The following is a 21,974-nucleotide window of genomic DNA, read 5'->3' on the forward strand; positions in this document are numbered from 1 at the left end:
ATATTTGTCACACAAAGGGAGAAGCATGGACTTTGGGCCTGCAGCTGGGCTTAGGACTAGGGCTCGTAAGAGGTGACCTACCTCTGTCTGAAACAGCCCGTCAAGCCTCTCCACACACCCAGCCCCCATAGAATGTCTCCAGGGCCAACAAATTCACCATCTTCCTCGCACTCCTGTTTGTTTCTAAGCCCCTGTTGGTCAGGAAGTTCTTTCCAACGTCTGCCTAAAGTCTCCAGGAATAACTTAGGCCAATTGTCCCAGAGCCAAGCAGCATGGAGGCAGAGGGTTGTCCTCCCCACATGCCTTCCCTTGCTTCCCTAAGGAAAAGAAGGCACGAGGAACCAGCACAGGAGAGTGAGGAGGACGGGGGGCAGGTTGGAAATTGAACTGACAAATGTCCAGTGCATGTTCCCAAGGAAATACAATGTAATTGTAGTGAACAGGGCTTGGCAAAGAGGGCCTGCCTCTGATCTGAAACTTGAGAGCTCTCCTAGCGGAGAGGCACTGGTAACCAAGAAGGGTGAGCTTTCAAATTATGAGCAGCCCTCGAGCATGGCAGGTGCATCGGGAATCCTGGAATACCTACCAGGCACACTGGAAGAAGGAGACGGGGTGGGATTTTCCAGACCCTTAGCCTTCCTAGGCTGGGTTGAGAGAAGACATCCAGGCTGGCCTAGACAAACAAAGGACCCTGCAGCCTGCACCAGGACTGCTCACTATTGGACAGGCCAGAAAGAAGGGGCCTCCAGTACAGCTGCCCTGCAGGGAGGAAGGACCTCATCTGCAGCCTGGGTCAGCCTCAAAGGCAGGGGCCCTCCAGCCCAACTGAACACAGGTGCCTGCCATCCTCACTGCCTGAAGGGGTGGTCTGCCCTCCACACCTGTGGGTATTTCTTGTCAGGTGGGACAAGAGACTGAGAAAAGAAATAAGACACAGAAACAAAGTATAGAGAAAGAACAGTTGGCCCAGGAGACTGGCGCTCAGCATTCGGAGGACCTGCACTGGCACTGGTCTCTGAGTTCCCTCAGTATTTATTGATTATTATTTTCACTATCTCAGCAAGGGGAATGCGGCAGGAGAACAGGGTGATAGTGGGGAGAAGGTCAGCAAGAAAACATGTGAGCAAAGGAATCTATGTCACAAATAAGTCCAAGAGAAGGTACTATGCTTGGATGTGCATGTAGGCCAGATTTATGCTTCTCTCCACCAAAACATCTTAGTGGAGTAAAAATAACAGAGCAGCATTGCCACCAGCATGTCTCACCTCCAACCACAGGGCGGGTTTCTCTCATCTCAGAATAGAACAAATGTATAATCGGGTTTATGCCGAGACATTCCATTCCCAGGGGCATGCAGGAGACAGAGGCCTTCCTCTTTTACTAATCCTCCTCAGCACAGACCCTTCACGGGTGTGGGACTGTAGGATGGTCAGGTCTTTCCCGTCCCACAAGGCCATATCTCAGGCTGTCTCAGTGGGGAGAAACTTTGGACAATACCCGGCTTTCCAGGGCAGAGGTCCCTGCGGCCTTCCACAGCGCATTGTGCCCCTGGTTAATCGAGACTGGAGAATGGCGATGACTTTTACCAAGCATACTGCCTGCAAACATATTGTCAACAACGCACAGCCTGCACAGTCCTAGATCCCTTAAACCTTGATTCCATACAACACATGTTTCTGTGAGCTCAACGTTGGGGCTAAAGTTACAGATTAACAGCATCTCAAGGCACAACAATTGTTCAGGGCACAGATCAAAATGGAGTTTCTTATGTCTTCCTTTTCTACATAGACACAGTAACAGTCTGATCTCTCTTTCTTTTCCCTACACTGTCCTCATCCTCAATGTTCAATGCCACCTCTCCCATGTAGGCCTCGTGCTGGGCCCAGAGAGATGAAACAACTTTCCAGGGGCTCCGGGAACACCAACCAAACCCTTCTTCCCACCTCTCCACTTCCTAAAGGACCATTTCTAGCATCTCTCTGGTTTTCCTGAAGTCTTACTGGTTACTGTAAGCAGAAGGTGGTTGGGACCACCTCTGGGCCAGGAGGCCAGTGACTTGCAGCCAGGTTCCAGCTCTGTGTGACCTTGGCAAGTCCCATCTCTCTGAGTCCTGAGTTATTTCACCTCCATAGAGTGGGAAAGAGCAAAGATTTTTAAATGCTTTTTACTTTTATTTTATTATTTTTTAGAGACACAGCTTCGCTCTTGTCACCCAGCTAGAGTGCAGTGGTGCGATCTTGGCTCACTGCAACCTCCACCTCCCAGGTTCAAGGGATGCTCCTGACTCAGCCTCCCAACTAGCTGAGTGTCACCACTTCCAGCTAATTTTTGTATTTTTAGTTGAGACGGGATTTTACCATGTTGGCCAGGCTGGTTTTGAACTCCTGACCTCAGGTGATCCACCCGTCTCGGCCTCCCAAAGTGCTGGGATTACGGGCGTGAGCCACCGTGCTCAGCCTATTTTTATTTTTTAAAGAAGTAGAAACCTCAGTATTTGGAGAGAAATGTGAGGAATATCAATATGTAAAACAAGGTGGGACTGCACTGGCTGGAGCAGGGGAGCCTGCGGTCCTGCCTGCTTAGCCTCTCCTATGCCTCTGAGTGCCTCTCCCACACCCACAGCCTGAGAGCCACCGCACTGCAGGACTGCTAAGGGACTTCTTGACCTCAAGCTTAATAGGAGCTTCCAAGTGGGCTAGGGCTGGGAGGTCCAAGGGCAGTGCTATCTGCTGGAGAGACAGCTGGCTCTCTAGTGGGGATAGGGGAGGGCAGACCCATTGTGCCTTGCTCATGAAGACATTTCTCAAGGAAAACTAGCTTCCCGGGGGTGGTTGCGGTTCCAAGCGAAGGTGCAATATGAACCATCTCCCTCCCAGAGCTGTGCATGGGGGAAGGCAGCTACCCAGACATCCCTCAGGAAGCTGCCAGGGTCACACTGCCTGGGGACAGGAGACCCACGTGGTGACCCTCCCCCCGCTCCCCAGGTGCCTGCACCTTGGGCGGGATAGAAGGAAGCAGATGTAGAGGAAAGCACAGAGCATGAAGCCCCCTACCTAGAAGTGATTGGAGTCCTCAGGTCCAGCCTTACTGTCCCAAGGGAGAGCAGACGTTGAGAGCACCAGCACCGCCAGCCTCTGTTCCGAAAACCCCCTCATTACACGGTGTCTGCTTAATTCCTGTTAACAGTGGACTGACCTCCCGCCTCAGTGGCCTCACAATGGGCCTGCCCCAGATCCTCACAGGCCTCCTTCGAAAAACATATAAACTCTTTCTGCATTATCCCATTAGCAGCTTCACAGGTTTTTCTGCTATTAGTTCCCATCTCCACTGAAGTGGAAACACATGTTCCAAAGAGCTTCCACTTGCCCACCAGCCACCATGGGGCTGGAGCAGTGCCTGGCCATGTGCAGCTGCCCACTGGGGAGAGAGGGGCTCAGAACCCATTCAGCTCCCTCAAAATTCTGCCACCTCCAGCATAAACCAAGGATCTCCACACAACTGGGCAAGGAGCTGGGAGACACAGCTTCTGTGTGATGCTCTTCACTGGCTGTGTCTTCTGGCAAAGCTCATTACCTCTCTGGGCCTCAGTTTCTATTTTATTGCAGCTTATTATTTTAAGACAGAGTGTTGCTCTTTTGCCCAGTCTGGAGTGCAATGGCGTGATCTTGGCTCACTGCAACCTGCACCTCCTAGGTTCAGATGATTCTCATGCCTCAACCTCCCAAGTAGCTGAATAACAGGCATACACCACCACACCTGGCTAATTTTTTTTTTTTTTTTTTTTTTGGTATTTTTAGTAGAGATGGGGTTTCACCAGGTTGGCCAGGCTGGTCTCGAACTCCTGACCTCATGTGATCCACCTGGCTCAACCTCCCCAAAGTGCTAGGATTACAGGCATGAGCCACCATGGCTGGCCTCAGTTTCTATTTTAAAATGGAGATTATAAGTCCTATTTTAAGGACTAGAGGATCAAAATTATCTGAGAGGACAAGGAAAGGTCTTCAAGTGCTTTGCCAGTGGGGATGGGGTACCTGGGACACGTCTTACTCTTCTGGCCTTTTCTGGCCACTTCTCCTTCTGTAGATGTAATAAAGGAAGTAGCCAGGCCTTCCCTCACTGCACTGCCCGACACCCCAAGAGAGAGCCTTTGGAAGCTCAAACCCCTGGGGTTGGCTACTTCCCTTTCGGTGCCTAGTGCATTCTGCTCCCCACAGCCACAGTTCTCTGAGAAGGCTCTAGAATGCTCCATCATTGGCTCCTCAAGGTGGGGCAGGGAGCTGCCCAGCTGGCTTCATCTAACACCCCCACAATGACCATTGCAGGCGCTGGCATAGAGCAGAATCAAGCTGGGAGCTGCAAATGTTTGTCTCCTGGTTCCATCTCTCAGCTCCTTCTCACTTCCTCTGCCTGTGGAGTTGAGACCAGCCTGAGCAACATGGAGAAACTCCATCTCCACCAAAATTATAAAATTAGCCAGACGTGGTGGCGCACGCCTGTAATCCCAGCTACTCTGGAGGCTGAAGCAGGAGAATCGCTTGAACTCGGGACGCGGAGGTTGCTGTGAGCTCAGATCGCCCCACTGCACTCCAGCCTGGGCAACAAGAGGGAAACTCCATCTAAAAAAAAAAAATTGTTCTATGTGTGTGTACGTATCTGTGTATCAGATTCTCATCAGAAAAAAATATATAATGTATTTCTAATTTAATTCATTACTGACTATATACCTGACGGGGAGTGCCGCCGGTTTGTCAAGACAATAATGAAAACTGAAACCTCTACTTAGTTTTCTTAAATTTCTTTTTTTTTGTTGAAACGTGACAACCTTACTACACGTAATGCAAAAATCTTAAATAGTCCGCTAGATGTATTTTTTTAAAAAACTCGAACTTGGCCTGCAGGAGGTGAGCCAAAGCACTGAAGGAGAGGTAGGTGAAAGAGACGAGGACAATGATGAAGAGGGGCAGGGCGTGTGGGTCTCCCCGGAAGTCCATGGTCCCCACAAGGACCGCCAGCCGCAGCAGCAGGGGCTGAACCGCATGCGGAAGTAGAAGCGCCAGGTCCGATGCAGTGGCCGGTAGCCCGCGTAGATGTACAGCCTCCAGAAAAGCGGCAGTACCTTGGCTCTGTCCATGGTGAAGGCAGGCTGGGGCTGCAGAGATGCCTGAGGCTCCTGGATGACCTGCCGCAGACTGGGCAGGAGGTGGCTGAGCTCCTGGGCCATGGCCATAGCTGTGGGCCTGGGCGGGGAGCTGGGAGAGAGGCCAGAGCACAGTCAGGGGCCTGGTGTCCTCACCCCCATGAGCAGCAGCTGGGGGGCTCTGATGCCCAGATCTTACTCCCTCCTTCCCGACGGGCTTGTCTTTACACTGGGTTTAAGAACAGAAGACTCGGCCGGGCGCGGTGGCTCAAGCCTGTAATCCCAGCACTTTGGGAGGCCGAGACGGGCGAATCACGAGGTCAGGAGATCGAGACCATCCTGGCTAACACGGTGAAACCCCGTCTCTACTAAAAAAATACAAAAATTAGCCGGGCGAGATGGCGGGCGCCTGTAGTCCCAGCTACTCGGGAGGCTGAGGCGAGAGAATGGCGTCAACCCGGGAGGCGGAGCTTGCAGTGAGCTGAGATCCGGCCACTGCACTCCAGCCTGGGCGACAGAGCGAGACTCCGTCTCAACAACAAAAAAAAAAAAAAAAAAGAACAGAAGACTCATCCTATGGAATTCCTCATCTCTGACCCTGGGACAGCAAGAATCCCTGATGTGTCCCAGGTACCTAGAACAGTGCCTGACATACAGTAGGTGCCCGATAAATGTTTGAGGAATGTATTAAAAAAAAAAAAAACTACTAGATAGGCCAAGGGGTGTGATGCCATCAGAGCACAGGCGACCTCGAAGAGGTTACCACCCTGGCCGTGATGCTTTTCCAGCATTCTTTCAATCAACCTGAGTCTGAAATTTACATAGCTAATCATGTACTGGGATTGTCCTTTTGAATAGGAGGTGGAGTTCAGCGCTGTAATGTTTAGAGGGTGGTGAAAGGATTTCTTATACCACACCTTGTGTGTTATCTGGGAGTAAATGCTGCAGCCACAAGTGCCACCAGCGAGTCTTCTCAGGGTGAACAGGAAAAGGGGATGGAACCTTGCTGAGCTAAGTCATGCTAAACGCAGACAGCAAACAAACTTTCCATCAAAGGGCTGGGGGAACCCTGGGCTGGTTGGTGAGGAGACAACACCCCAGGCAGGTGTTCCAGATCTTGGACCTTGCCCCTCCTCAGGAGGAGATGTTTGCTTCATCCCTCCTCTCACTGCACGTTTGTGCTGCCAGCCCTGCTGTGTAGTGTGGGGGCTCAAGACTAAGGCACTGCACCATTTCTGTGGAGAGAGATGGATCGGGGAGGGGGCTTGGGTGAGACCCATGGCTTACCTCTCTCAAGTCCTTACCAGACTAAGACATCCTCAAGGGCCAGAGACCAGCCTGCCACTCACCTTTTTGCCACCTGATGCAGATGAGAAAAATTCCCGTTAAGACAAACAAGATGAACACCCCCAGGATGATCTATGTATCTGGTAGGCTAGAATAAGACCCGTGGCTGTCTGAAGCATTTACTGGTGACACTAAACAACAACAACAACAACAAAGGACAAGCCCTGTCACACCTAAAAATATGCTTTCCACAGCCCCTGCTTTCCCCCAGGAACACATGGTGCCCCACATAATCACTGGCTCATGTGACAGCCACTCTACCAGGCCCTGGGCCATGAAGATGAATAGGGGTTTTGCCTTGTCTTTATGGAGCTCAGATTTCTACTGAGAGAGGTAGCAAATGCCCATCTGATTATCACACAATTTCACATGATTACTGTGGTTAGAACTGTTTGGAGGATGACACAATGGGTGGTGCTTAATTCTGTGTCAGGATGGTGGGGAAGACTTCCTAAGAAGTGGCATTAGAGCTGGTGGAAGGGTAATTACAATAGAGGAGGAGAAGTCCTGGATGATAGACTTGGGACCATTTAGCAGTGGGTCATTGGTTACTGGATCATTGGTTAATGGGAAGGGGTTTCTACACTGAGGAAGTGGAAGGGACATTCGTGGCACATTGTGGAGAGTAACAGGCAGGAAGCTGGGCGTGGACACATACGCCCTCACTGGTATGGTGAAATGTCCAACAGTGTGGGTATGGGCACTGTCCAAATTCTTTACCCTGGAACAACTGAGGGTAGTGGAAAATGGGATGGGAAAGGGAGGATGGTGGGAAATCCTCATGGCTGTCACTGACTCTCCAGTCAGGAAGCCCACGGAGAAGTCAATCAAATTTTCTATTGCACACACGCTGACACCCACACAGGGAAGGCTTTTGACCTTTAAAGGGAGCTGCCACATTCTCCCGCCCGGCTCAGTTACCTGTCGCTTCTGGCATCGCCTCCCAGTGCCCTAGGAATTCCCTGGGCCAGTGATCGCAGTCTCCCACTGAGAGCTTCCTGAAATACTTTTCCAGCCCTCTGTCTTTCTTCCATGTCTCCTTGATCTTACTGGCTTCATGATTAATTACTGTCCAGGTCATATTCATCATGACAAAGGGGAGAGATTTCTCTCCATTGGTGGCAGATTGCCAGGACGTACCAGGGCATTGTTCTGCTTAACATTGACAAAACATCTCGACCTGCAGTGGAAGCACCTGCAATCCAGACACAAAGCCATCATCCTCCACTTCTGAGAGGTCCATCGTCTTCCAATAGGTCAAGTGTTTCTCTGCATATTTAGGGGCCCGTATTCTTTCTGCCCAGACTTGCCCTTTCCCGCCCGTTGGGTCCCAAGTGTCTCCATGGTTGGGCCAATGATCAATACACAAATACACCTAAAGCCCCTCCCCACCTGTGCTCTTCCCTCCCCTCTCTTGCTGCCTGCCTCCGTTTCCCCACCCCATTCCACACTTACCACTGGTCTTTATCTGGGGTTTGATATCAAGAAGGAGCATCCTGAGGTCTTGACCCACTTCTCCCAGTGTTTGGGTCAATTCTTCCCATGTCCTGGTGGAATTTACCTTCTTCTCCAGGAGACCCAGAGGCTTGACCATGTTGCTGTCACTGTCATACTGAAGGAAAAGATTTTTATTCATGAAGACCTGCACTTCACACCAGGGCTGCCCCAGTCTGGACCATGATTTTACAGTGAAGTCGAAGCAAAGAGAGTGAGCACCTGTGACCGAAAAATGCAGGTGAGGTCCAGGACACAGGAGGAGGCCCATTAGAACCCACGCTTCTGTGACCCAAATCTCCCTGGACCAGGCCAGGCTGGCAGAGGGGGCTGTTCCATTCCAGACTCCCTCAACCCTCTGGATCCCTGCTCCCATCTCCCCCTGACTGTCTGGGGTGAGATACTTGATGGTACGGAGGACCCTTGGGTTGCACTTAGTATTAACACAGTTAACAGGAGGATTCATGTCACAAATACTTTTAGCAACATCTACCAAGTTCTGAGGCACAAAACAGACAAGCCGGTGTGTGACCTCCTGAGACTTAAAATCTAGCTGAACACATAGGACATTCAATAGAAAGGAAAAAGAAGTATTTATCACGGGACACACGTTGAATTCCTCCGGGGTCCTGGGTGTTCAAGAAAGAGTCCTGGAGTAGAAGGTGGGAGGTAGCATTGTAGAACTGCCACATGTGAGCCCATGCCTGGCCTAGGGCCTCAGGCTGGGGTCTCCCACGAACTGGGGGTAACATCCCAGGGATCCTCTCCCTCACCTGATCATTAAGAGCAGGTACCCGCTTGCTTGAAGCCTGCATGAGACCCCAGTCGCCTATCCCCCACCTTTCTCCCTCCTCCTCCTTGTCCTCAGCCAGGTCTTGAGATCTCAGGACACTCACCAGCCATGATCTCCAAGGCTGTTAGTAGTAACAGTAGAAGTGAAAGAAGGCGCACCGGGCTACAAGTCAGGGACATTCATGGCACATTGTGGAGAGTAACAGGCAGGAAGCTGGGCGTGGACACATACACCCTCACCGGTATGGTGAAGAAATGTTCAACAGCGTGGGTGTGGGCACTGCCCCAGTTCTTTACCCTGGAACAACTGAGGGCAGGCCTGTAGAGACCCAATTAAAGAACAGTTTCGTGAAGGGAGTGTTTTCCAAGTATTCAGAAGATAATTATCTATTGAAAAATAAAAGAAGACATTTAAAAACAAAATTAACTTTGAATAAACTCTCCTCTGCCATCCCCATGGCCCCTGCAAAAAACCCCTCTGGTGTGAGCAGGATGGTTGGAGGTTATGTGAGCTCCTTCTCCCTTCATCCAATTTCCTCTTCCCTTCTCTTCCTTTCCTCTTTTGCTTTTCCCTTTCTTTGTGGTACCCCCTCCCCATTCCCGTATTTTCTCCCATCTCCCTTCTCCCCTCTCCCATATCCCTAACGCATTCAAACTCTTTTCTCTTAAATGGTTGAGATTTTCTCTTACCAAGCACATCCAAATGTTAATTAAACTAGCTGCGAACAGGCAGCAACTGGTCTACCATCACAGATGGGTTTTATAATAGAGCCCAGCCATCCTACTGGGGCCAAGACCTCAAGGAAAGTCAAGTCTATCATTGGGAAAAGTCTTGGGGCTCTAAGTTTTGAATTCTGAAAATTTGTCTTAGAACAAAGTTTTGTGTCATTTTCAAAATTCTCAAGCCACTTTTTGCACAAGGTTTCCTCTTAAAACTTAGTATTTGTAGTCCTCCTTCCCACCTCACTTTTACACCTGTCCCATTTCATCATCAGACCCACTACCTTGGTCAGTTCAGGCTGCCACAACAGAATAGGCCAGGTGGCTGAAACATCAAGCATTTATTCCTCACCGTCCTGGAGGCTGGAAAGTCCAAGATTAAGGTGTCAGCAGGTCCTGTATCTGGCAATGGCCCTCTCTTCCTCACCAGATGGCTGTCTTCCTGTTGTATCCTCACGCAGTGGAGAGCAGAGAGTGACAGCAAGCTCTCCTGTCACTTCTTAATCCCATAGCGCTCCACTTGTAGGACTAATGACTTAAATGCCATCACTTTGAGCGTTAGGATTTCTGCATATGAATTTGGAGGGCAGGCAAACATGTGGCCTGTAACATCACCCATATCCATTCCACATCTAGATTCCCTCTGTGTGCCGGGCAGTATGCCAGTTAATTCAAGTGCATATTAGACCCAGAGGGTGATTCCCTGTGACTCAGATGCTGGGGCTCTGGTGATGCCTGGTAATTGGGTCTGTACCACTGTCCTTTACAACTAGATGGAACAGACTTTTAAAAAGCTAACCGTGAACTCTGGGCAGGGCTCTCTCTGGGGCTGAGATTATAAGGGGTTGTCTCCTCAGAGGACAGTGAGTCAAGGGTTTGAAGGGGCCCAGGAATGCACATTTTTTACATATCCCCTACGTGGTTCTCTGGCTGCTAAGGTTAAAGCACCTCAATTTTGAGGGTGTACTTCCACCTCTTGGTCTGGAGAAGGGGTCTCAAATCTGTCCTGACTGGAGCCTGTTCTGTACACACCCAGGCCCTGAGAGTGCAGGGAGGGGGACTCACTGCTACCGCCCTACCAACGCTGCTGCTGTGGGGACACCAGCGGGGGTGGGCCAAGAACAGTGTGTGTGTATGTGTGTGTGTGTTTGTGCGTGCGCGCATGGGTGCATGTGCGTGTGTGTGTGCATACGTATGTGTGATATGACCACTGAGTAGCTCCTTAGCAGGGCCAATATTTTCTGCAAGTCTGATGATTCCAGGGAAGGAGCACAGCAGGCCTGTACTTGGGTCCTGACATTTGGGATGCCGACCTAACACTGAAGAAAAAGAAAGAGCTGCAGACAGGCTGGGAAAAATATACGGAAAGTGGAAAGGGGCCCTTCTACCTTTGTTGCCCTCTGTGGTCCTGAATCCCAGGTTGGCCTGAGCCAACCTGAAGATGGGAAGGAATAGCCATATTCCAACTGCAAAATGTCAGCTTTAGGCAGTGGCTTCCAAACCGAAATGATGGTTACATATGAAGTAGAATTTTTGTTTGTTTTATTTTTTGAGACCAGGTCTTGCTCTGTCACCCAGGTGGAGTGCAGTGGCATGAGCATGGCTCACTGCAGCCTTGAACTCCCAGGCTCAATCAGTCCTCCCACTTCAGCCTCCAGAATAGCTGGAACTACAGGCATGAGCCCCCACACCCAGCTAATTTTTAAATTTTTGGTGTAGAGACGGGGTCTCGTCACGTTGCCAAGGCTGATCTCGAACTCCTGGGCTCAAACAGTCCTCCCCACTCAGCCTCCCAAAGTGTTGGGATTACAGGAGTGAGCCACCATGCCCAGCTGAAGTGGAATTTTAATTGAAGTAAGAAGCAGATGATAAGGAAAGTGGAACCAATAATTACATGTAGTCCCTGGAAGCCCATTGCTATAAAGAATTTTCAGCCTGAAGTCCCAAGAGAGACGAAAGTTTTAAAATGAATTGGACTGCATTTTTCAATCCCTGAAAATGAGTCACAGGCTTTTTGTGGCAGTGTGCCCCCGGCTTCTAGCTATCCTCTCCCTGCCCAGCTGCCTTGAGATCTCAGCCAATGGTTTCAACACCCAGGCTGGGAACGCCAAGGTCCGGCAGAGCGAGGCTGTGGAAGCCTTGGCATAAGTGGAGAGGAGGATCTGAGGGAGAATGGGACAAGAGAAGTCGGAAGGAAGATGTTATGGCAGGAGAACAAGAAGAAATCCCTATCCCCCAAATTGGAGAGAGGGTCGATTGGGACTCCAGACTGGCGGGAGGCATGGATCCCTGAGTGCTTGACGTGGAGGCAGAGGACCCGCAGAGCCACCCCTGTCCTCCCTGCCTTATCCAGCGTCCCCGCCCCCACACCCCCAGCAGCTCTCCCAACGCCACTTTTACTTCATTGCACCTGGTTCTCTCACCACTCCAGCCCCTGCTTTCCTCCTTCACTCCCAAACACACACACGTTCCCTCTGCACTGGTGTTTGGAACACCGGCCACCCTCCACCCCACTACCTTGTTCCAGCAGGAGACGTTTGTCCTTCTGCCGTCTCTAGGATGGAGAGGCCTAAGGTGAGTGCTTTCTTCCTCAGAGTCTCTGGGCAAACTCTGAGGAGCAGAAACCAGTCCAGTCCCCCTGGGTGAGGAGAGGCCCGCCTAGCAGAACACCCGTCCAGCATGCAAACCAGGTGGGGCCACCTGTCAACTGTCACGTATGAGTGATTCTAGGACAGGACTCCTTGTCAGGAACTGGATCCAGTTCATTACTGGATTCATCATCAGTAAATGGACCAAGACCAGCCTCAAGTCCCAGCCACGAAATTCTAGAAAGGATTTAATGTAATTTTAGCAGTAGTTGGACACCAGCGTGTAATGGCACACACATGTTTTCTTTAATATGTAGGTGGGGGGTCCCGCCATTTTTCAGGGTTTAGGGCTCTGCAGGTCCTGGCCTGGCTGTGGCAGTGGCCCTACCTCGTGTCTGGTGGGTGCTGGTGCCCTCTGTTGCCTGGTTTCTGTGCGAACACTGCATTATGGTCCTGCTCTCTCGAGGCCTGGAGCTCCTGCCCGCTGAGCTCCTGTTCCCACTGTGTGTCGCTCAACCTCGCTGTTTTCTTCTTGCAACTCCATTCCCTCTGCAACTGGAAGACCAGCTCTTCTCCTGAGTCATCCTTAAAAGACACCCTTCCCACTTCCTTACAAAGCCCCCGCCAAAGTGACACCAGCTACTTGTGAATGCAGCCAACTTTACTGAAGATTTAGAGGTTATGTGGTAAGGCTGTGAAGAATTTTAAAAAAAATCACCTATTTGCAGGACCTCTTTCCTATCTCTTCTTTGGACTAGAAATAAAATAAAATATCCATGATTTGACCACACTGTCATCTAGTACATGACCCTGGTTCTAGGCCACCATCCTCCTGGCCAGGGTGATTGCAGTCCTGCCCTACTTGGTCCTCTGTGCCTGTCCCCACCTCCCAAATGGCTCCTGACAACAGAGCAGCTGGAGTGATCCTTCAGAACCTCGCCACTCACATCCTTCTTCTGCTCCAAACCCTCCAAAAGTGAACCTTTTCTCTCTGTAAAACCAAGTCACTACAGACGCCTAGAGTCCTGTGCAGTCTGGCCAGCTGTCCTCCAATCTACCCCCTTGCTTGCTCAGTTCCTACCCCCACCCTCGGACTCTTCGCTGGTCTTCAGAGCCCTGCAGATATCTCCATGCCTCAGGACTTTGCATTGCCCTCTGCTCAGCGTGGACTGCCCTTCAGGCATCTGCCGGGCCCACTCCCACACCTGCTCCCAGGTGACACTCCCTTCCATGCCTGGTTCTCCTTGCCCCTCCCATTTGGAATCTTTGTCCTCATTTCTTTCATTCTTTCTTTTTTTAAGTTGTGGTATAATTCATGTAACATTAAATTTTTCATCTTAACCATTGTTAAATGTAAAGGCCCCTGTTTCATAATACGAGATCTCTCGTGCCCGGGCCATCCTGGACCTTCTTCACCTGAACTTGTTACCCTAAAGCAACGACCATTCCAAAACATACCTTAGTAAGCCAGGCGCGGTGGCTCATGCCTGTAATCCCAGCACTTTGGGAGGCCAAGGTGGGTGGATCACCTGAAGTTGAGAGTTCAGTACCACTCTGGCCAACATGGTGAAACCCTGTCTCTACTAAAAATACAAAAAGTAGGTGGGTGTGGTGGCCAGCACGTGTAATCCCACTACTTGGGAGGCTGAGGCAGGAGAATCACTTGAACCCAGGAGGCAAAGGTTGCAGTGATCCGAGATGGAGCCACTGCATTCCAGCCTGGGCGACAGAGTGAGACTCTGTCCCAATAAACAAACAGTCAAACAAACCTTACAAACTTTTCATTGTGGTTGCAGCAATTTACTGCAAACTTAGTGGCTTAAAACAACACACATTCATTCTCTTACCAATCTGGAGCTCAGAAGTCTGAATAGTCTCACGGGGCTAACATCACTGTGCTGTCAGGGCTGTGTTCCTTCGGGAGGCTCTTGGGGAGAACCTGTCTCCTCCTCGCCTTTTCCAACTGCTCCAACTGCCCACATCCATGGCTCAGGGCCCCATTTCCTCATCTTCAAAGGCAGCTCCACCAGGCTGAGTACTGGTTCACATGAGAACTCTACCCCTTCCTGGCTGGTTCTCCCAGGGCAGCTGATCGGCCACCTTAACTCCGTCTGCAGCTTTCACCGCCCTTTCCATGTAACCCAACACAGAGGTTCCAGGGACTGGATCTGCCATCCTGGGGGTTGGAGAGGGAATTTTTCTGCCCAACACACATACCATATAATTTACATATCTATCCATTTAAAATTTCTGTCTCTTACTAGAATGCCATTTCTATGAAGACACAAGCCTCATACAAGGCATAGAAAACAGACACCTTGGGGTGAAGGGGCTCAGATGGGCCCCCTGGCTCAGAAAACAAGGAGAGGTGTGAGGGCAGCCTCCTTGGGTCTCCAGCCTTCACAGTCAGGGCCCCCCAGGCAGGTTCCAGCCATGGAGGCAGCAAAAGAGATGTGGTGGGCAGTGTCAGGCGTTGGCGAGATTCCTGACACAGTTCAGTAGAAAAGAAACTTCCTAAACTGAGCTCACCTCAAGGAAGTTGGAGATATAGGCCACCTTACCCAATGGGTACATGAAATACAAATACAAATCCTTTTGCAGGTTGTGTAGGTTACGAGGGGCCCACTTCTATGCCTAGGTCCCCTGCCCTATCCTGCTCTGACTTGCCAGGGTGGGGCACTCATTGGCCTCCAGGCTCCACTCACTTTTCTGGCCACACCCAGTTTCCACCTCCAAGTCACACCCCAGACTGCTTCTTCTTTTGCTGTTGTTTTCTCAGCCCAGCAGAAATTCTAGTATTCGCCAGCGCCAGGCTCGGCCCTGCCTAGGACACCGGAGAAGGAGCCTCTGAGGAAAATCTTGGCACAAGGAGCCGCTCTCCCACCTGGATTTCCAGCACGCTCTGTTTTCTGGGAATTCCTGAATTTCTTTGGCCACTGTCACAGGGGCTCTGCCACGCAGTTCCCCCCGCAACTGGCCCCTGACACCTGGCAAAGAGTTAGAAAAGCAGGTGGTTTCTGGCAAATATGTAGGGCCTGTGAGATAAGAAAGTAGGGGAAGCAACATCACGTAGGTTCTCTGTGAGAGAGGCCCCAGGTCCAGCAGGACGGAATATCCCTGGCTGACAAGGGCCATCCTGCCCTGTCCTCATTTCTGCCTGGGCTCCAGCTCCGTCCTGCCTGACAGAGGCCATGGAGCGGAGCACTGGGCTGCTGGCCAATGCCCTGGTCTTTGCATAGACCAGTCTCCAGGTGAGGTCACAGTGGGAGAGCAGTGGGCCTGGGAGGTGCAGGGTTAGTGCAGGGCAGGGCTGCCTTGAATCTGCAGGTGTGGGGCCACCAGGCTGGACCTAGCTGTATGCTCAGCACAGGAGGTTGCAGTACTGCCTGCTCTCAACTTCCTTTTCCTATTTCTGCTTCTAGAGGGCACTGGGGACTGGGGTCAGGCTGGGGGTCTTGCCATCCCCTCCTGATCTCCTCCACTCCCTGTCCACAGCTCCTGATTTCCCTGCCTGGGCTGTCCCCACCAGAAGTCTCCCGGCCTAAAATCCAGTAGGAACAGGCAGCCTAGCCTGTCCCCAGGGGTTTCTGTAGCACTTGCAGGAGCCAATAAGGCTTCAGGTAGGAAGGCGTGAGTCACACACAGAGGCCTAACAGGTGTTTCTGGAAATGCATCCTGTGGCAGCCAAAGACGCCAGACTTCTCAGTGTGTTCCCAAACAGCCAAGCACAGGGCTCATGGGCTGGAGGAGCCAGATCAGCTGCTCTTTAGTGTGCACTTGACAAGCCTTTGTACTGCAGGGGAGGAAAAATGATTTTCATGAGAAAAACAAACAGAAGTGTATTAATATCTATCTATCTATCTATCTATCTATCTGTCATCTCTTGTATACACCCAGGAAACACCAGGAGGAAACGAGTAATCCTTAAAGTGCTGGCTTAGAACTCCAGCATCTTCAACAGAAAACAATAAATGTCTAGAGAAGTGGCAGACCGTGGGAAGGCCACTCTACGGCATCAGAGAAGCTTGTGGTGTCTCTGCTGCTGTCCCTAGGCTGACAAGAGTCTGAAATTGTCTTTGGTGATCAACATTTGTCCTTTCTGGAAGAGAGGGGAGGATACAATCAAAAGTGGCTCAATAATAAATAGAAAACAAATGGAAAAGAAAGATGTTCATTTCATCAAGGTTCTTGAATTCATTGACATACAGTTGTACATAGTATTCCCTTATAGTCCTTTTTGTTTCTGTAAAGTTGGTAGTGATGTTTCTTCTTTCCTTCCTAGTATTTAGTCATTTGAGTTTTCCCCCTCCGCTGTTTTCCTAGTCATTCAAGTTTAAGGTTTTCCAATTTGGTTGATCTTTTCAAAGAACCAACTTTTGGTTTTACTGAGTTCGCCAACGTTTTTCTATTCTATATTTCATTCATTTACACTCCAATTTTTATTTGCTTCCGTTTGTTATTTGGGGCTTAGGTTGCTTTGCTCTTTGAGTTTCTTAAAGTAAAATGTCAGGTTATTAATTTGAGATAATCCTTTCTTTATCCTTTCCTTTCTCAATATACTGGCATTTGCAGCAGTAAGTTTTCCTTTAAGCACTGCTTTAGCTGCTTCTTCTAAGTCATAATATGCTGTGTATTTGTTTCCATTCATTTCAAAGTATTTTCTAATTTTCCTTGTGAGTTTCCCTTTCATCGATTGGTTTTTAGAGTGTTTAGAAAATTTTCTTAGAGATGATTTTGCCTGATGTTATTAATAGCAATTTCAGTTGTCTTTGTTTACTATTGATGTGTTTTATCTTTTTCCACACGTTTACTTTTAAACCACTTGTATCTTTGGATGTACACTGTATCTTTAGATCATTTTTAAAACGCATTCTGAGAATCTTTGCTTTTTCTCTTGAATTTTATCACTTTGACATGTAATGGAATTACTGCTAAGGTAGAACACAATTTACATCTGCCACCTTTTTCTTAGTTTTCCATAGGCCCTATGTCATTTTGTTCATCTTTTCCACCACTATTGCTTTCTTTTGTATTAAACAGATACTTTCTACTGCATCATTTTACTTCCTTTATTGTCTCTTTTTCCTTTTTTATTTAAAAAAGTTATTTTCTTAGTCATTTCAGGGAATTCCAATTAATATTTTAATTTACCACAACCTAGATTGTATTAAAACCAACTTAATTTTAACAGGATGCAAAATCTCTGCTCCAATATTGCTCTGCTTCTTCCCCCATCTTTGTGGTGTAAAAATGATACATACACAAATCATATGGCATGTGTGCTGCAAATAATAATCACCTGCCACCCTCACCCCCTCCCGCCAACCCCACAGGATGCTGGTGTGAGTCCTGGAACCCTCCGCTGGGTTACCTGGAAGAGGAGTGAAGGCCCAGAGGATGCCAGTGTGAGTCCTGGAACCCTCCACTGGGTTACATGGAAGGGGAGTGAAGGCCCAGAGGATGCTGGTGTGAGTCCTGGAACCCTCCGATGGGTTACATGGAAAGGGGGGTGAAGGCTGCAGATGGAGTTGAGGTTGCTCATCATCTATCCTGGAAATGGGGTGATTTTCTGGATTTCCCTAGGGGTCCAATTTAATCACAGTAGCTTTATAGAGGAAGAGGCAGACAGAAGAGGGAGAATCAGGTGGGGAGCACAGTGAAGACTTAGTCCGATGGAGCTGCCTTTGAACATGGGGAAATGGGCCCTGAGCCACGGATGTAGGCAGTTGGAGAAGCTGGAAAAGGCCAGGAGACAGGTTCTCCCTGAGAGCCTCCTGAAGGAACACAGCCCTGACAGCGTGATGTTAGCCCATTGAGACCCATTCCAACTTCAGATCTCCAGAATGGTAAGAGAACAAATTTGTATTATTTTAAGCCACTAAATTTGTAATTTCTTACAATAGCAATCAAAAGCTATCTCTGTCTGTTTTTAAAGTGGTCACTGCTTTAGAAGGAAAAAGTTCAGGTTAAGAAGGTTCAGGATTGTTTGAACAGGCACAGTTACTGCCATTTTAAATAGATGCCTTTACATTTGAAAGTGGTTGAGATGGCTCCCGGCTGTGGCAGGGCAGCAGGCTGGGGCCGTGGCAGGCCAAGCGCAGGCCCAAATCAGGCTGGAGGAGCTTCACATTCACTCTGAGCAGGCACCTGCCTCTCAGTAGGCCACCAGGAGATGAGGGGACCCAGCAGGGATCCCCAAGGGAAGGCACAAAGAGGAGGAGCCAGCCTGAGATAGAGGGGCCATGAAAACAATGGGCACTTCAGCAAGGTGGGCAGGGGACGCAGGAGCTGAGGACCAGCAAGAAACTGCCAAGAGCTGGAGGAAACCAAAACAAAGTAACTGCTGCCCCTATCAGATCCTAGCTGGTTACCTTCATAGCTGCTTACAAACCAGAGAAATTCTACATCCACTCACAGCAACCATGTCCACAGGGGGCTCCAGACTGCCAGAAAGTTAAAGTCATGCCACCTGGCTGTGGCAATCAATGAGGCTGAAGTGTGACAGAAGCAGCAGGAATCCCTCCTGAGAGATCTCCAGGTGACATTCCCCCAGCTGACAGCCCTCCAGGCCCATGGAAAGCCCTGGCTAGTAACCTCACAGCTGCAGTGTGTCAAATCAAACAGAGCTGGAGTTGTCTGGTAGATCCTTGGAGCAGGTGCTGCTGCCCCACATGGACACCTTCCTGCAAGTGTTTTCTGGCCCCATCTGGAAGAGCTTAAAGGAAAGCCAGCATGGCTTTTCCCAGGCCATAATAAATCCGTTTCTTGATGTGGAGGCCAAACACCAGGCCATCACGATGGTCCAGTATAGTGCCGTGGCCAGGGCTGACTGCCAGGAACTTGGTGCTAAATTTGAGGCCAAGATCCAGGAAAATGCTCAGAGAGTGGGCCAGCTGCAAAAGGATGTGGAGGACTGACGGCATGCTCAGCACTCTGCCCTGTACCTCTCCCTCTCTGAGGGCCAGGCTGATGTGGACATCACATTGAAAAGGCCAAACCCAGGAGGCCCCAGGGACTAATGGCAGCTGCATGGTGATGGCGGCAGAGGCTGGGGCAAGGCCTGAACTGGAGAGCCTGCAGGCCAGACTGGGCCAACTGCAGAGGAACCTCTGGGTGCTGCACGTGGCCTCAGCCTGCAGGGAGGAGGAATTATAAAACACCCCTCAGGGATGTGAGGGCTACCCTGACCTGGCACATGCATGAGGTGAAGGAGCTGTACTCCAAATTGGACGAGACCTTCTATCACATCATCAAAATGAAGCCAGAGGTAGAGGTGAACCACAGGGCTCTCTGTGAGCTGTGTGTGATCCTGATGAAGCCTCTGAATATGGAAGCAAACAAGGTGGATATTGGAGGAAACCCCACCCCCGATACTCAACGTGGGTTCTTTTCTATTTCCCTATGTGTCGGTTGGTCTGAGAAATAAAGGGAAAGAGTACAAAAGAGAGAAATTTTAAAGCTGGGTATCCAGGGAGACATCACATGTTGGCAGGTTCCATGATGCTCCCTGAGCCGTAAAACCAGCAAATTTTTATTAGCGATTTTCAAAAGCGGAGGGAGTGTACGAATAGGGTGCGGGTCACAGAGATCACATGCTTCACATGGTAATAAAATATCACAAAGCAAATGGAGGCAGAGTGAGATACAGGACCACAGTACGGGGCAAAATTAAAATTGCTAATGAAGTTTCGGGCACACATTGTCATTGATAACATCTTATCAGGAGATAAGGTTTGAGAGCAGACAACCTGTCTGACCAAAATTTATTAAGTGGAAATTTCCTTATCCTAATAAGCCTGGGAGCGCTACAGGACACCGGGGCTTATTTCATCCCTTTGTCTTCGACCATAAAAGACAGCTGCCCCCAAAGCGGCCATTTTAGAGGCCTACCATCAAGGGCACATTCTCTTTCTCAGGGATGTTCCTTGCTGAGAAAAAGAATTCAGCAATATTTCTCCTATTTGCTTTTGAAAGAAGAGAAATATGACTCTGTTCCACCCGGCTCACCGGCAGTCAGAGTTTAAGGTTATCCCCCTTGTTCCCTGAACATTGCGGTTATCCTGTTCTTTTGTCAAGGTGCCCAGATTTCATATTGTTCAAACACGCATGCTCTACAAACAATTTGTGCAGTTAACACAATCATCACAGGGTCCTGAGGCGACATACATCCTCAGCTTATGAAGATAACGGGATTAATAGATTAAAGTAAAGACAGGCATAGGAAATCACAAGGGTATTGATTGGGGAAGTGATAAGTGTCCATGAAATCTTCACAATTTATGTTCAGAGATTGCAGTAAAGACAGGCATAAGAAATTAATAAAGTATTAATTTGGGGAACTAATAAATGTCCATGAAATCTTCACAATTTATGTTCTTCTGCTTTAGCTGGTCCCTCTGTTCAGGGTTCCTGACTTCCCGAAACAGGTGGAGGTAGAGCAGCAGCTCCTGGAGCTCAGCCTCACCCTGCAGCACCTGTGGGGTGACCACACCAACCTCATCAAGTATGTCAAGGAGTGCAACTGCTGGAAGCTCTACTTTGACTTGGAGGCCATACGGGAGGGCCACAGGGACGCACACCCTGAAGGAGACCCAGGGGAACCTGGATGGCAGCACCAGCTGCTCAGCTCCTTGGCTGCCCTGCTGGAGGCCTGCTGGTCTCCCTCTCTGGGGAGGAGGTGATGGAGGAGAGGTCAGAGGAGGCACATGGCCAGCTGCCCCTGCCTGCGAGCAGATCCGCCTGGCCCTGTGGGAGCAGGCACTCAGCTGGGACGCACTGGCCTCCCAGGTGGCAACCCTGGAGCAGGCCACAGGTGGACCACGGCATGGAGCCCCCATGGCCAGCAGTTCACCTGGAGTGGCTAACACTTGAGCCCAGAAGAGGCCACGTGAAGCCCTGGCCAGTCTGACTCAGGAGCTCCAGCTCCTGAGATCTGACTTCAGCAGCTCAGGTAGTGCTGCAAGGCTGCCCAGCCACTGCCCATCCACCTCCCTCAAGGCCTCCCTCGGCTGCCTCAGGGCCTCCAAGGTCCGCCCCCGAGTGCAGCTTGGACAGCACCAGCGGCTCCTCCTTGGGAACTTCCAAGGGCTGGTGGCAGAAATATCAACCTATATCTGGGGAAGCTGCAAGTCATGCCCAGCTGGAAAGGGAAGCAGCAGCAGAAAGGCCCGGAGTTCCTTGGAAGAGGGACAGGGAAGAAGCCGAGCCTTTGGCAGACACACACATCAAAGGGCCAGTGCCAGATGCTTTGAACACTGAGCTGTGTCAGGCAAGCTCCCCTGTGGCCTTCTATGCCAGCTTTTCAGAAGGGACAGTTGCCCTGCAGACATTGAAATTCAACACTAGCTACATTGACGTTGGCAGCAGCTACTTACCTGAACAGAGTGGTGTACATGGTTTCCCTCTAGCCTCACTAGGTTTGGCTATTTCTCAATGACTAGGAGGACTGGAATGCTCCTCTGGGTGGGACCTGGTTCTGAGCATGGTATGTCTTCTCAGACAGCATGGCCTGGACTCCAGCCTTTTGCCATACTGTGTATTCTACAGCTGCTTTGGTGCTGTGCTCCTCCTGTGGATGGAAGCTTCTGTACAGCACTTTAATTCTTCCTCCTGCTTCCTCTTCTCTTCTCCCTAATTGTTGGCTACAAAGTCATTCTTTCCCAGGAGTCTTTAAGAAGGAGGTGACATTTGGCCAGTATTGGAAAGCGGTCTCCAACCATTAGAGGACAGTGGAATAAAGCCAACCTGTTTGGTCTCTATCAGTCAGAAATGGAGAAGAAAGCCTGGCTGAGTCAACCAAGGGAAAGAAAATTAACATCTTTCATTTCAGTTATTCCTTGTATTTATCTGTAATTTTAATTTCACATCTTTCTCTCCTTGACACACACAGAGTAAAG

General features: G+C 49.9%; 2 pseudogenes; one reads left to right on the forward strand and one right to left on the reverse strand.

Annotated features, from left to right (window-relative positions):
- Window positions 1-4,785: 4,785 nt before the first annotated feature.
- Window positions 4,786-15,213, reverse strand: LOC117097396 (annotated as a pseudogene).
- A 56-nt stretch (window positions 15,214-15,269) lies between these two features.
- Window positions 15,270-20,768, forward strand: LOC117097397 (annotated as a pseudogene).
- Window positions 20,769-21,974: the final 1,206 nt, after the last annotated feature.

Source organism: Trachypithecus francoisi, unplaced genomic scaffold (genome assembly GCF_009764315.1).
Source record: "Trachypithecus francoisi isolate TF-2019V2 unplaced genomic scaffold, Tfra_2.0 Lachesis_group15, whole genome shotgun sequence".
Lineage (NCBI taxonomy): Eukaryota > Metazoa > Chordata > Mammalia > Primates > Cercopithecidae > Trachypithecus > Trachypithecus francoisi.